Genomic DNA, 15,917 nt, shown 5'->3' on the forward strand with positions numbered 1-15,917 from the left:
AGAGTATTAGGATGCTTTCCTGACACTGCCTAGGTAACTCTGGTATCTCCACTTTATTTACAATTGACCGACACTGAATAGACACTTCTGTCAGCCAGCTGAATAAACAGTTGGAAAGAGATCCAGCTCCAGCACACAGAATCTAGCTCCTCCTCCTATTCTGGAATGTTGTCTTTAGACCCACTTTGGGTACCTGTTTTTATATTAGGCAGAGTTCTCATCACGCGCAAAAGAAAATGACTCTGGCCCATTTAAGCAAAATGTTAATTACTGACATCCTAGAAGATACTTGTATAATTGGAAGGGATTTGATTTAGGTCATACCTGAATGGTCTAGTGGATTTCCTACTTTCTTCAATTTAAGTCTGAATTTTGCAATAAGAAGCTCATGATCTGAACCCCAGTCAGCTCCTGGTCTTGTTTTTGCTGACTGTATAGAGCTTCTCCATCCATGGCTGCAAAGAATATAATCAATCTGATTTTGGTATTGACCATCGGGTGATGTCCATGTATAGAGTTGTCTCTTGTGTTGTTGGAAGAGGGTGTTTGCTATGACCAGTGTGTTCTCTTGGCAAAACTCTGTTAGCCATTGCCCTGCTTCATTTTGTACTCCAAGGTCAAACTTGCCTGTTACTCCAGGTATCTCTTGACTTCCTACTTTTGTGTTCCAGTCCCCTATGATGAAAAGGACATCTTTTTTTGGTATTAGTTCCAGAAGGTCTTGTAGGTCATCAGAGAACTCTTTAACTTCAGCTTCTTAAGCATTAGTGGTTAGGGCATCGTCTTGGATTAATGTGATATTGAATGGTTTGCCTTGGGAATGAACAGAGATCATTCTGTCACTTTTGAGATTGCACCCAAGTACTGCATTCTAGACTCTTTTGTTGACTATGAGGGCTACTCCATTTCTTCTAAGGAGTTTGGCCCACAGTAGTAGATATAATGGTCATCTGAATTAAATTCACCAATTCCAGTCCATTTCATTTCACTGATTCCTAAAATGTCAGTGTTCACTCTTACCATCTCCTGTTTCACCACTTCCAATTTACCTTGATTAATGAACCTAACATTCCAGGTTTCTATGTAATATTGTTCTTTCTATCATCAGACTTCACTTGCATCACCAGTCACATCCACAACTCAATGTTGCTTTTGCTTTGGCTCCGTCTGTTCATTTTTCCTGCAGTTATTTATCCACTCTTCTCCAGTAGCATATTGGGCACCTACCAACCTGGGGAGTTCATCTTTCAGTGTCATATCTTTTTGCTTTTCATACTGTTCATGGGGTTCTCAAGGCAAGAATACTGAGGTGGTTTGCCATTCCACTTCCAGTGGACCACGTTTTGTCTGCTGCTGACAAAACAGATTCAAGGGATTAGATTTGATAAACAGAGTGACTGAAGAACTATGGACAAAGGTTTGTGACCTTGTACAGAAGGTGGTGATCAAGACCATGCCCAAGAAAAAGAAATGTAAAAAAGCAAAATGGTTTGTCTGAGGAGGTCTTACAATAGCTGAGAAAAGAAGAGAAGCTGAAGACAAAGGAGAAAAGGAAAGATACACTCATCTGAATTCAGAGTTCCAAAGAATAGCAAGGAGAGATAGGAAAGCCTTCCTTAGTGATCAATGCAAAGAAATAGAGGAAAACAATAGAATGGGAAAGACTAGAGGTCTTTCCAAGAAAATTAGCGATACCAAGGGAATATTTCATGCAAAGATGGGCACAATAAAGGACAGAAACGGTATGGACCTAACAGAAGGAGAAAATATAAAGAAGAGGTGGCAAGAATACACAGAACTATACAAAAAAAGATGTTAATAATTCAGATAACCATGATGGTGTGATCACTCACCTAGAGCCAGACATCCTAGATGAGAAGTCAAGTGGGCCTTAGGAAGCATCACTACAAACAAAGCTAGTGGAGGTGATGGAACTCCTGTTGAGCTATTTCAAATCCTAAAGATGATCTGTGAAAGTGCTGCACTCAATATCCCAGCAAATTTGGAAAACTCAGCAGTGGCCACAAAACTGGAAAAGGTCAGTTTTCATTCCAATTCCAAAGAAGGCCAATGACAAAAAATGTTACAACTACCACACGATTGCACTCATCTCACACACTAGCAAAGTAATTCTCAAAATCTCCAAGCCAGGTTTCAACAATACATGAACCGAAAACTTTCAGATGTTCAAGCTGGATTTAGAAAAGGCAGAGGAACCAGAGATCAAATTGCCACCATCCATTGGATCATAGAAAAACCAAGAGAGTTCCAGAAAAACATCTACTTCTGCTTTATTGAATACACCAAAGTCTTTGACTGTGTGGATCACAACGAACTGTGGAAAATTCTTCAAGAGATGGGAATACCAGAACTTATCTGCTTCCTGAGAAATCTGTATGCAGGTCAAGAAGCAATAGTTAGAACTGGACATGGAACCAATTTGGACTGGTTCCAAATTAGGAAAGGAATACATCAAGTCTGTATATTGTCAACCTGCTTATTCAACTTCTATGGAGAGTACATCATGTGAAATGCCAGGCTGGATGAAGCACAAGCTGGAATCAAGATTGCTGGGAGAAATATCAATAACCTCAGATATGCAGATGACACCACCCTTATAGCAGAAAGCCAACAGAAACTAAGGAGCCTCTTGAGGAAAGTGAAAGAGGAGAATGAAAATGTTGGCTTAAAACTCAACATTCAGAAAACTAAGATCATGGCATCCAGTTCCATCACTTCATGGCAAATAGATTGGGAAACAATGGAAACAGTGACAGACTTTATTTTCTTGGGCTCCAAAATCACTGCAGATGATGACTGCAGCCATGAAATTAAAAGATGCTTGAAAGCAGGGACCTTACTTTGCTGATAAAGGTCCATCTGGTCAAAGCTATGGTTTTTCCAGTAGTTATGTATGGATGTGAGAGTTGGACTATAAAGAAAACAGCAACGAAAAATTGATGCTTTTGAACCATGGTGTTGAAGACGACTCTTGAGAGTCCCTTGGACTGCAAGGAGATCCAACCTGTCAGTCCTAAAGGAGATCAGTCCTGAATATTCATTGAAATGACTGATGCTGAAGCTGAAACTCCAATCCTTTGGCTACCTAATGTGAAGAATGGATTCATTGGAAAAGACCCTGATGCTGGGAAAGATTGAGGGCAGGAGAAGGGGACAACCGAGGATGAGATGACTGGATGGCATCACCGACTCAATGGACATGAGTTTGAGTGAACTCCGGGAGTTGGTGATGGACAGGGAGGCCTGGCTGGCATGCTGCAGTTCATGGGATTGCAGAGTTGGACACGACTGAGCGGCTGAACTGAACTGATGGAATGACTCAAAGCCAAGATCACACCACAAGAACAGTTTGATTAGAAAGGTAATCTTGGACGCTAGATTGCATATTTCCAATTTTGCTCTTATTGTTCACGTCCTGTCATTATCCCCTTGTTTTGGTAACCAAAAAGAAAGAGATAATTGCTCTCTCTTCTCAGTTTCTGTTGAATGTTGATGGATCCTGCTTCCACTTTCTATGCCATCCAAACCATTATTTTGATCACAGAGTACACTTCCCTATAGCAAACAGTCCAAATTCCTAGCTGACATTTGGAGCTCTTATACTGCCTAGCAGTATATCTTTGCAACCAACCAGCTCCTTCCACCCTGTTGGTTTTCAGTCTCACTCTTCTGTGATCCTCCTGTGGTCTCCACATCCCTGGGGATTGGATAATCCTGTTTTCTCCACCTAAAATGCCCTGTTTTTTCTCTTCTCTTCTCTCTATTCACTGGAATACCCAACTTGAAATTGCTCTATAACCCTGGCCCTGGACTGCCCTCATAATTCATGATTCACCACATCTCACTATCTTTTTCTAAGATTTCAGCATGAGTCTGAATTTCCAGCACAGCTTTACAACATGTGTCATCATGTGTCTTTCCCTGCAATTCTGAGAAGGAAGCACTCTCAAGATTTCAACACGGCTGCATTTTTCTAACAATATTTGCCATACCTCCACACCTTAATGTGCTGACTTGACATCCTTTCAGCAAAAGATTAGAGAATAAAACCCCCACTGATTTTAGAGCATCTTCTGAGCAGGGGTCATACATTTTCACAGGGTGTCAGAGACATCTCTGTCCAACACAAGCCACAAACCACAGATCGAAAGGATAAAACCATTTCCTGGCCCAAACCTCACCCTGAGAAGAAAGCCCTTTTTAATGGAAATCACACACAGTTCCTTCCTTAGAATTTTTAGTCTAATAACCCTTATGCAAATCGAGGAATAAACTCCATTAGGAACATTGGGATCTAGGCCTAGATTTGTCTTGATGTGGGATTCAAGGTTTTCAACTAAAGAAAGGATGTTAATACTATTCTCTGTTTGTCTCCATATGTAACTCCTTTGAGGAAATATTTACCTTATATATGAAAGGCTTTTTAATGTGTATATGGGTACTATAATGCATTGATTCAAATATAAGAGGAATTATATTTAATGTCTATGTCTGATATACCAAAATCAGTCACACACTCATAAATCGTCAAGAAATTATGCAAAACTCCCCTTATCAATCATAAATCTTAAGGCCAATCATTGATCTTAAAATTAATCCATAAGGATACATGTGTCATATGAGTATTGAAGATTTTTCAGAGGTAACATATACTTTCACTCAGTAATTTCAAAAGAAGTTTAAATGCAACTAACCTGGAAACAATAGTTTATTAACTTCATGCTAACTTACATGGTGGGGCTTGGTTTCTCTTAGAGGACATATATTATACAGAAAGACAGAGGTAGGAGAGGTCCGGGTCTTTGATCTGAGTAGAGGATATCATGTGGAAGGGAAGCTAGGAAAATATACATTTATCCAAAGACCTAGCCAGTGGTTTTACCCACAGTAGCATAAACTCTAGCTGTAGGAAAGAAAAGCTTCTGGTGGGTCCCAGACTTTGACCACATCACTTCTATATGACAAGCTGAGACCTTGTCCATAAGTACTGCCTGCCTTCCTCATTCAGAGACTTAACTGGGTTCATAACTTTTCATATATGTCTAACATCACTCTGGAACTCCATAGCTGCCAGCATCCACACAACACCAGGATCACTAAATGAATTCCAAGTGATTAGAGCTAATTTAAACAGGTAACCTCCAAGAAAGGAAAATAGGCCAATCTTTTAAGTGTTTCATTATATTACATCATTTTAACCAAAAATTACATCCTGATTCACTTATGACTCGGTTACTCTCAGTTTGAACATTTTTTTTTTTTTTTTTTTTTTGCTCAAAGTTCCAATTTTGGAACTCTAAACCAGCAGGTTTCCCAAAGTGTCTTCTTTGGCCCTAAAGGGGTGCATCTAATGTTAAAATGTAGCGCTTATATGGTAACTCATAGTCCATGAGAAAGCTAATTTTTGTTTCCTTAGGATTTAATTGGAACCCTAAAGGCTACCCACTCCAGTATTCTGGCTTTGGAGAATTCCATGGACTGTATAGTCCATGGGGTCGCAAAGAATTGGACATGACTGAACGATTTTCATGTCACTAAAGGCTCCTACAGAGACTTAAAACAAGGGATTCATGTTTGATTATCAGTCACTCCTCTCCTGCAGTTAACTGATCCACAGTTATTTTGGAAGCACTAAGGCAATTTGCAAATCAGAGGGCATCAAATTATCAAGTTGGATAAAATTTCAAACCAGGCAATCTTCAGTGTTCAACATGGGCCCTTTGGTGGAATCAATGTTCAAAAATCTTTTTTTTTTTTGTCTCTGCATTGTAATTATTTACCCTCATTGCCTTATGTTAAATAAGGAAAGCAAAGTAGACCTGAATTTGATTAAAGAAATGTTTCCTGAATGATCAAAACACACTTAACTTAAATATTAATAGTAAGAATTCTTATCCTATAAGGGTAAAGTCTATACAAGTGTATCTATACATATTGGCTGGGAAGAAAGCTAAACAATATCTTTGTTTAGGGTATAACTGACATTAATCCACTCCTTCATCTCCCACTTCATCAACAGAGTTGACTTGTAACTGGTATTTCATATACTCAAATATATAGTCATATATTTCATACATTCTATGAGACTTTGTTAATCATATGCAAACATTTGAATGATCAAGTAACTTTTCCATCTTTGGGGGATAGTCCTAGAAATTGTGTGGCTCATTTATTTTCCTAAACCCCCTAAATATTCTAAAGAACTGTGACCCAATATCTTTCCACTTAATAATATTAATATATTCTCAAATAAAAATTCAAAGTGATGCTTTGAAGTAAGAACTACAAATGCAGAATGAATCAACAGAATGTTCTTTTTTCCTTTTTTATACAAGCACAAAGGAGAAAGTTTTCCAAAAACTGAAACCAATGCATAATTTCTGTAGAGAAACAGTTTTACACAAATCACTGAAAATTATAAGTTCACAGGTTCATCAGTTCAATTCAGTTCAGTCACTCAGTCATGTCCAACTCTTTGCAACCCCATGGACTGCAGCACGTCAGACCTCTCTGTCCACCTCCAACTCCCGGAGTTTACTCAAACTCATGTCCATTGAGTCAGTGATGCCATCCAACCATCTCATCCTCTGTCATCCTCTTCTCCTCCTGCCCTCAATCTTTTCCAGTGTCAGGATCTTTTCAAATGAGTCACCACTTCACATCAGGTGGCCAAAGTATTGGAGTTTCAGCTTCAACATCAGTCCTTCCAATGAATATTCAGGACTGATTTCCTTTAGGATGGACTGGTTGGATCTCCTTGCAGTCCAAGGGACTCTCAAGAGTCTCCTCCAACACCACAGTTCAAAAGCATCAATTCTTCAGCCCTCAGCTTTCTTTATAGTCCAATTTTCACATCCATACATAACTACTGGAAAAATCATAACTTTGACTAGATGGACCTTTATTGGCAAAGTAATGTCTCTGCTTTTTAATATGCTGTCTAGATTGGTCATAACTTTAATGGTAAATATCTATCTATCCTTTTTTGAGCATCTCTCCAAATTCCAGTTCCAGGGCCACACACTCTCAGCCCAGTATTTCTTCCATAACCCAAAGGATTCACAATCCTTTGCTGTCTGTTGTAACATAATATTAAGAATAAGACACTTTCATGATTATGGAGTAGTCATTTTCTCCAAACATTTTCTTTTTCCATCAGCTATCTGTTGAACTACTTCATCTGATCACCTGAATAACCAATGACTGACCACTCGTGATGACTGATTTCATCACAGACCTAGTCAATGGCTAATAATAGAATTGGTTCATAACAAGTTAGAAGGGTGTTAGAGTAACCCAAACTCAACAGAGAAACAAGACTCGGGTTCCAGTGGATTTCTCACTAACTACCTGAATGACTTCTGATAAACCATTTAAATTCTCTGGGTCTCATGATAAAATGAGGAGTTAAGTCTAATAAGTAATTCTATGATCATGTGTATTACTCATGGATATCTTAAATATATCCATATCCAAAAATAAACAAACACATCAATGGGATAAATAGAGAAACATGAACACACCCAAATAACTGAGTGCATTTATTTTTATGGAAAAAGTGGCATCACATAACAATATTAACAAGACTGCACTTAATAAATTATGTTTAGGTGATTGACACCCTCTTAAAAATAACTTAATTGCATCCCTAGCTTACTTATTAAGCCAAAATAAATTGTAAGTGGTCCACAAATGTAAATATAAAAAAGCCAAAACCACAAAAATTTAAAAGAAAGCATAGAGAATGCTTTTATCAGGTCTCTATGGGGAAACCCTTTCTAAGTATGTCACAAAACTTCTCTGGAAGGATATATTGATGTATTTGATACATTCTAATTTAAAAATGCCTGAATAAAACTAAAGTCAGAAGACAAACAGAAAACTTGATAAATATTTATAGTACTTAACACATGGGGTTGATTTCTTTAATATGTAAAGATGTCTGACAAATCAATAAGCAAAAGACAAGCATATTATTTCTAAGTAGTTAAATATGAAAATGTGGTACACAAAAAAGGATATTAAAAGGGCTTTTAACATGAACTATACACAATCTCATGCAAATATTTTAATATCTCTTCTAGAGTTAAGAGTTGAAGGAATGCCATTTGATTTTCTTTTCATTTTTAAAAATTTTTCATTGATTGACTCTAGAGTAGAAACCATTGAACTAGATAATGCTTAAGATACACTAACCTCTGAAGTTATGTTTTTGTCTATCTGTGATCCAATCTATTTTCCTATCCCATCTGCCCTGCTGCTGCTAAGTTGCTTCAGTCATGTCCGACTCTGTGTGACCCCATAGATGGCAGCCCACCAGGCTCCTCTGTCCACGGGATTCTCCAGGCAAGAATAGTGGAGTGGGTTGCCATTTCCTTCTCCCCATCTCCCCTACCTGACCCACAAATATCCAATACAGTATCAACCCTGCAAGCTGCTCTCCTCACTTCTTTAATGGAGGGACTAGATGTGTTGAAGGGGAAATTAGTCTTCTGTTGAACTGGAACTTGTTCAAATTCATGCCTGTGGCATCAGTTACATTCCCTAAGATATCTAGAATTTGGGGCCTTTTCCTCTCACATTCACTTCGGCTTTATCATCCTGAATGATTCCACTTCCTCACGCCTCTGCTTAGCTTGTGTTGCTTGTTCATTTTTATCAGATGACCTCATTTCCTTAATTCACAGAGGGAACAGAAATCATTTTGATTTTCTGTTTTTCTGACCACTGTCCCACCCCAAAGGGCAAATTTCCTAGCATCCCTATCCTCTTTTTCTCCCTCATTTTGGTATCAGAGGAAAATACATCTCTTCTGTACAAAGGAGGCACCTTTATTGAAGTTCTGCATCCCAGAGACGACTCCTACCTCAGTCCATTCTGCATTATCTCTTCTCTCTCTTATGTGAGTAGTCTTTTCCACTGCCTGCTCTTCCATTCCAGTGGTCCTCATCCAGGAATAACTTGCCTCTCTCCGCAGGGTACTTGGCAATGTCTGGAGACATCTTTGGTTGTCACAATGGGGGGCTACTGTACTGGCACCCAGTCGGGGTGCTACCGGCTACCAGCACACCAGGGCCGTGGATGCAGCTCTACATCCTGCAGAGCACACTCCATCACTCCAGCACGCCTGCACGTGTTCCTGGCCCCCAAGGCTCCCAGGCTCACAGATCCTGCAGCCTATCCTTCCTTCCTTCCTCCCGTCCTTTCTCTTTCTCTCTTTCACTCTCTCTGACACACACAGAGAAACACACAAACAAATTATATTTTAAACACATTTTTCCCTTGACGCTTCAACTCTTTGTAGCTATTCCTATCTTTATCTTCCTTTTTTCTTAGCCAAGCTTTTTTTTGGGGGGAAAAAATGATTAAACCCATTGTTATCATATCTAACCACTTAAGGCAATCTGGCTTCACTGAAATCATTCCAGCAAAGGTCACTAACAACTCAGTGTTGCCAAATCCTAAAACAAATCTCAGTCTTATCACCGAAAAATTCTCTGAGGCATTTTGTCTTGTCAGGTTTTTATTTTTTTTTTTCTTTTTTGACAGATCCTTCTTTAAAATTCTCTTATTCTCTATCGTCTCACCTTCCATTCCCAGATCTTGGAATAAAGACTTTCTCATTTGCCATTCCATGATTCTCTGTGTGCTGTGCTCAGTCACTCAGTCCTGTCTGACTCTCTGTGACCCCATGGACTGTATCCCGCTGGGCTCCTCTGTCCATGGGATTTCCCACGCAAGAATACTGGAGTGACTTGTCATTTCCTTCTCTAAGGGATCTTCCTGACTCATGGATCGAACCCACACATGATGATATTTCTGATTCCTTCAAAGCTTTTAGTCTTCTCTTCTAAGATTGTATTTTTAATTTTAAGAATTTTATATCCACCACCTAAAGGCTGATGGCATGTAGATATATAACTGTTAACAAAACAATTGTATGGGAGTCAAGGCAAATATAACCAATCATCTCTGAGGGTCTCATCCTGTATATCCTCAAAGCACTTCAAATTTTATATATGAAAAAATGAACTTATATTTTTACACGTGAAAATTATGTCCACTCTTCTGCATTTTCTATCTCATTGCAAACATCATTATCTAACCAATCTCCCAAGAAAGAAACCATACACCTTGAAGCTCTTCCATTCCCTATCATCCCATACAATCTAATCAGTTTTGTTGTTTAGTTGCTCAGTCATGTCCAACTCTTTGTGACCCCCATAGACTACAGCCCACCAGACTCCCCTGGTTCATGGAATTCTCCAGGCAAGAGTACTGGAGCAGGTTGCCATTCCCTTCTCCAGAGGACCTTCCCAACCCAGGGATTGAATTCGCATCTCCTACACTGCAGGTGGATTCTTTACCACTGAGCTACCAGGGAAGTCCACCCTAATAACTGAAAGTGAAAATGAAAGTCACTTAGTTGTCTCTGACTCTTTGCAACCCCATGGACTATACAGTTCATGGAATTCTTCAGGCCACAATACTGGAGTGGGTAGCCTTTCTCTTCTCCAGGGCATCTTCCCAACCCAGGGATCGAATCCAGGTCTCCCGCATTGCAGGCAGATTCTTTACCAACTGAGCTATGAGGGAAGCCCAAGTATAAAATCTACACCATTAATACCTCCAAGGGCCTCCCTAGTGGCTCAGAGGTTAAAGCGTCTGCCTCCAATGCAGGAGACCCAGGTTCAATCCCTGGGTTGGGAATATCCCCTGGAGAAGGAAATGGCATACTGAATATTCTCCAGTATTCTTGCCTGGAGAATCCCATGGACGGAGGAACCTGGTAGGCTACAGTCCGTGGGATCGCAAAGAGTCTGACATGACTGAGCAACTTCAAAGATGTCCCATTCAAGTGGGTCACTGCTCATGCCTTGATTTATGTATCCATCACCTCTCAATTGGATAACTGTTCTGTTCAGTTCAGTTCAGTTCAGTTCAGGTTAGTTGCTCAGTCGTGTCTGACTCTTTGCGACCCCATGGACTGCTGCATGCCAGGCTTCCCTGTCCACCACCAACTCCCAGAGTTTGCTCAAACTCATGTCCATTGAGTTGGTAATGCCATCCAACCATTTCATCCTCTGTCATTCCCTTCTCCTCCTGCCTTCAGTCTTTCCCAGCATCAGGGTCTTTTCCAATGAGTCAATTGTCATGGATAATTGCAACACCTACAAATTGATTTCCCCACCTATAGCCTCTCTAGCATCACTGACTCAATGGACATGAGTTTGAGCAATGGTGAAGGATAGGGAAGCCTGGCGTGCTGCAGTCCATGGGGTTGCAAAGAATCTGACACAACTGAGCAACTGAACAACAAGCCTCTCTACACTGCTTCAGAGGTCAGCTTTGCTTCATCATAATCTCCCCTCTCTAAAAGCCCCTCTTAGTTTTTCATCTCCTGATTCTGACTCTGAGAAATTTTCAAAGCACAGAAATCTTTGTACTCAGATCTTTGCCAAGCTCTGAAGCTTTATAGCTTCTACTTGGCTTGTTCCCCTTCATGTTCCAATAACACCAACTGCCTTACACTTTCCCAATCTCATCGAATTGTTTCCATCTCCTTGCCTTTGACATTTTTAATCTTGGTACTAGAACCGACTGGCATGTTCCATTGAGCAAACTTCTGTTCTGCTTTCAAGACTAAAGCAGGCATCTCTCTAGAGAACATTCTTTTGCATTTCTTTGAGAATTAATTGCTCTCTCCCCTCCTCATTGCCTTTCTGCTTTGGACTTGCTTTAAAAAAGTTACATCTGTCACCTCGATCCCAATTTTAAAATATACTCTTCCTTCTCCTACAAAATATCACTTGTTGAGGAAAGATTCATGCCACGGGAAATCAATGACATAGCACGAGAGCTTAGAAAAATACTCAGGACAAAGTGCTCAATGAATGTTTGCTGAAGGAAGAAAAGAGGTAAAAAATAAGGCAACCATAAAAATTTTACTCCTAACCTAATAAACAGTCTAACAGTTTTTAAACTTTGGTATCCAGAGCATTTATGAAATGTCTACACACCCTTGGTGGTGTACTGAGCTCCATGCAAGGCAAACTAATTTAACTGGTGAGGTGGGTTTTAGGTAAATATAAAACTATAATCCTTAGTATTCATCAATTTGATGCAATTCTGTTCTCTCGGTCACACACACTAGTGAATTACCATAGCCCTAAAGTATCCCTTTCTTTAGAGTCTCAGTGGATATTCACTTGTCTCAGTTAATTTGGGTTCCTTACAAACAAGAACCATATTTCTTCAACTAGATTCCAAGGAATCTAGTTCTATGAGACTTTCTCAAATAAAAGGGTCTCACAGTCAATCACGCTTGTGCAACATAAATGTCTTATATCTCCAATGGACACGCAGAATGTCCATGAGCATCTTCAAAGTTCTGAGAAAGTTATATAGTAAGGAAACCTTGTTTACATTTGTTGAGTGTAATGTTTCACAAACTCATTTAATCATGGAACCTCTTTCATGCCTAATCTATAAAATCTCACAAAACTAGTGTTCTGTGAAACAAGCTTCAGGACATTGGTCAGAAGTGTGGTTTGAAAACCATCAATACTTCACCTCCTTCCCATCATCAATCCTCCCTGCTCCACTGGCCCATGTGGGGGATGGGCCTTGGAGAATGGCTGGAGGGATGTATACTCATTCCTAGAATCTCTTTACCTAAAGTTGTTTAACTAAAGTGGAAACAGTCCTGCACTTTAAATGAATCTGATTTTTCATAATATATCATAGAACCAATATCATATGATTATTTTGCTATCAGCAGGCAAGGGGATATGCCTTAAAGTCATTTTAAAGGCATATAAAAGATCATCAAGACAATAAAATGAATAAAAAGCTGAAGGATCCTATTTCATAGATAGATAATAGTATGACTTCAAGCTTTTCCATTTCACCAGGAGTCTGTCCAGTAGCTACGTAGAGTATAGAGCTGAAAGGAATTCAGGGATCATTGAACTCAGCCACTTCATTTTAGGGAGGATTTCAAGGCCCAGAGAAGATAAGGCACTTATCAAATATTAGTCAGGTGCTTAGACAAGTTGACAACATGGAGCCTGTGATTTCCGTTTCAGTGCTTTTCCTACATTCTACTTTCTGCTAATGAATTTAAGTCAAGTGGTGGAGTTCAGGGTTGGAATCAAATAAAACCTATGTTGATATAAACCTGATACATATTCAGTTTCATGTTGCTTATAAAACACTGTCACAGGCATTATTCATTATACCCGCCTGCCCAGCAAGGTGAGGCAGGCCGTTTGCACTTTTTTCTTAGCAAGATTCACAACCGAGCCCCAAAGTGAACAGTTCCCCAAGCCTGTGAGATGATGCCTCATTAAAATGCACTGAAACTTAGTTGTGTTTCTAGGGATATATCGAGGAATAATTTACACAAACCAAAGAGGAGGTGCATACACTTCAGTGGAAACTGTGGTTCTGAGCAAATCATGACAGATCAGAGGTTCTATTCATCTATTTTCTGCTGCTGCACCATGTAGGCAAAATTCCAAACTCTTCATGGCTCAAAATACACATTTTCAGAAATCCAAAGTGTTTCATTTAAATCAAATCTAACAGAAAAGACAAGCAGTCTGATACATGGGGAGCTCATCTGAAACCACTCTCTCAAAGACAAGAGAAAACAAGATTGGTATTGCAGTGGAGCCATTCTCCAAACAGTTCCCATCAGCTGGAACCGAGGCCTCACTAAATGCAAACGACAGAGCTTCACGGAAGATTAGAAAACATTCTAGTGCAAACAGTTCTCCAAGACCCAAAGAACGAGGTCGCTGCTATGTCAACACTTTGCACTGCTTCGTAAACAGATAAAAACATCAAGCTGGCTTGGTGTAAACAGATCTACAGTAGAAGCCAGCATGCTTCTCACACAGGGCCCTGTGGACCGGTGGAGACTCAGTGTGCAGACTTGGAGTAGCATTTGACCGTTCCCATTGAAGTGACAACTTTCCTAAAATTGGGCCATTTGTTGAGAAGGTAGTGATGGGATTGCAAGAAATTCAGGGTGACCCATAGCACATTTCAGCTACTACTTGGTAACTTCTAGCTCTGCCCCATACCACTTCTGAGACAAACAACTATTTTCAGGCTATAAATTAAAATAGGAGCTGAAAAGGCTGGATGTGAAAATAAATGACTGAGGCCATTGGGCAGACTTCTGGGATCATGAGACAGAAGTCTCAGGGAGAAAAACAAAGACTGAGCATGAGTTCATACCACCCGAGATTTATGAAGCATTTGGCATATTTGGCAGAGTGTTTAATTCTCTCCCATTCTACCACAATATCCATTCACCAATCCTAGCATCCACCCCCTCTCTGCCTTCACACTTACCAGAGGGAAAATGAATGTGGATAATAGAAAAGGGGAGTCACCCCATACAACCTGTGTGTATGGAACAACTGAATGGGAGTCACCTTGGTTTTTTGACAGTTTTTCAAATTAAAGTATAGATGATGTATTATTATACAAATTACAGGTGTACAATATAGTGATTAACAATTTTAAGAAGTTATACCCTATTTATAATTATTTTAAAATATTTACAGTATTCTCCATGTTGTATAATATATCCTTATAGATTTTTTTTAACATATATATACCAGTAAATTATTTGCATTTATTTTCATGGGCAATTACATATTTTGTGTGTGCTTTCAAGGGATTTATTTTGTTGTGGTGGTGGGTTTGGGCCAGGCAGCGTGTAAGATCTTAGTTCTTGACCAGGGGTTGAACCCGGGCCCCCTGCATTTGGAGTAGGAGCTGTAACCACTGGACCTCCAGGAAAGGCTCTCTTGTAGCTTATTTTAAACCTCATAATTTGTATTTCTTAATCCCCTACCCATGTATTGCCTCTCCTCCCTTCCCTCTCCCAACCAATAACCAAACACTAGTTTGTTCTCTATACTGATTCAAAAAGATGCATACCTGAAGTTCATAGCAGCATTATTTACAATAGTCACGAGATGGAAATCACCTAAATGTTAATAAATGGAATAAGATGTCATTTTTTTGTGCCTTTAAGAAACCCATAAGTGGACCATACGGTGTATTCTACAAATTCAATTTTTCACTTGCTATTCATGAAAACTTCACACATCTACTTTGTCCTCTTAAAAAGCAGCATAAATTGTCCATAAAATAATGATGCTACATTTTACTTGGTCATTTTTCTACTGAAGGCTATTTCAGGCTCTGGATACACATCAAACTGACTAATTTCTTGGGAAATTACTAGGGTTGGCTTGGTAAACCAAGGAGGATAAGCCTGCACCTATAAGTGTTAATGTCTTCATGTGGAAAGATTACTAGTCTTCAGGGAAGTGTGAATCAGAACCACAGTGAGAGGTGACCTCAAACCTGCCAGAATAGCTGTCATCAAAAAGACAACAGATAACAAGTGTTGGTGAGGATGTGGGGAAAAAGAATCCTCATGCACTGTTGGTGGGAATGTAAATTGGTAGAGAATGTAACCTGTGGAAACAGTGACAGACTTTGTTTTCTTGGGCTCCAGAATCACTGCAGATGGTGACTGTAGCCATGAAATTAAAAGATGCTTGCTCTTTGGAAGAAAAGCAATGACCAACCTAGACAGCATGTTAAAAAGCAGAGACATTACTCGGCTGACAAAGGTCCATCTAGTCAAGGCTATGGTTTTTCCAGTGGTCATGTATGGATGTGAGAGTTGGACTGTGAAGAAAGCTGAGCGCCAAAGAATTGATGCTTTTGAACTGTGGTGTTGGAGAAGACTCTTGAGAGTCCCTTGGACTGCAAGGAGATCCAACCAGTCCATCCTAAAGGAATTTAGCCCTGAATATTCATTGGAAAGACTGATGCAGAAGGTGAAGCTCCAATACTTTGGCCAC

The 15,917-nt window shown here is 39.6% G+C and overlaps 1 non-coding gene across 1 annotated transcript; it reads left to right on the top strand.

Moving 5' to 3' along the window:
- The first annotated feature begins 10,659 nt into the window (after positions 1 to 10,659).
- On the top strand, positions 10,660 to 10,731 carry TRNAW-CCA (transfer RNA tryptophan (anticodon CCA)). Its single transcript has one exon. It is a non-coding gene; the product is annotated as a tRNA-Trp (tRNA).
- The last annotated feature ends 5,186 nt before the right edge of the window (positions 10,732 to 15,917 follow it).

This window comes from Bos mutus, chromosome 27 (genome assembly GCF_027580195.1).
Source record: "Bos mutus isolate GX-2022 chromosome 27, NWIPB_WYAK_1.1, whole genome shotgun sequence".
Classification (NCBI taxonomy): Eukaryota; Metazoa; Chordata; class Mammalia; order Artiodactyla; family Bovidae; genus Bos; species Bos mutus.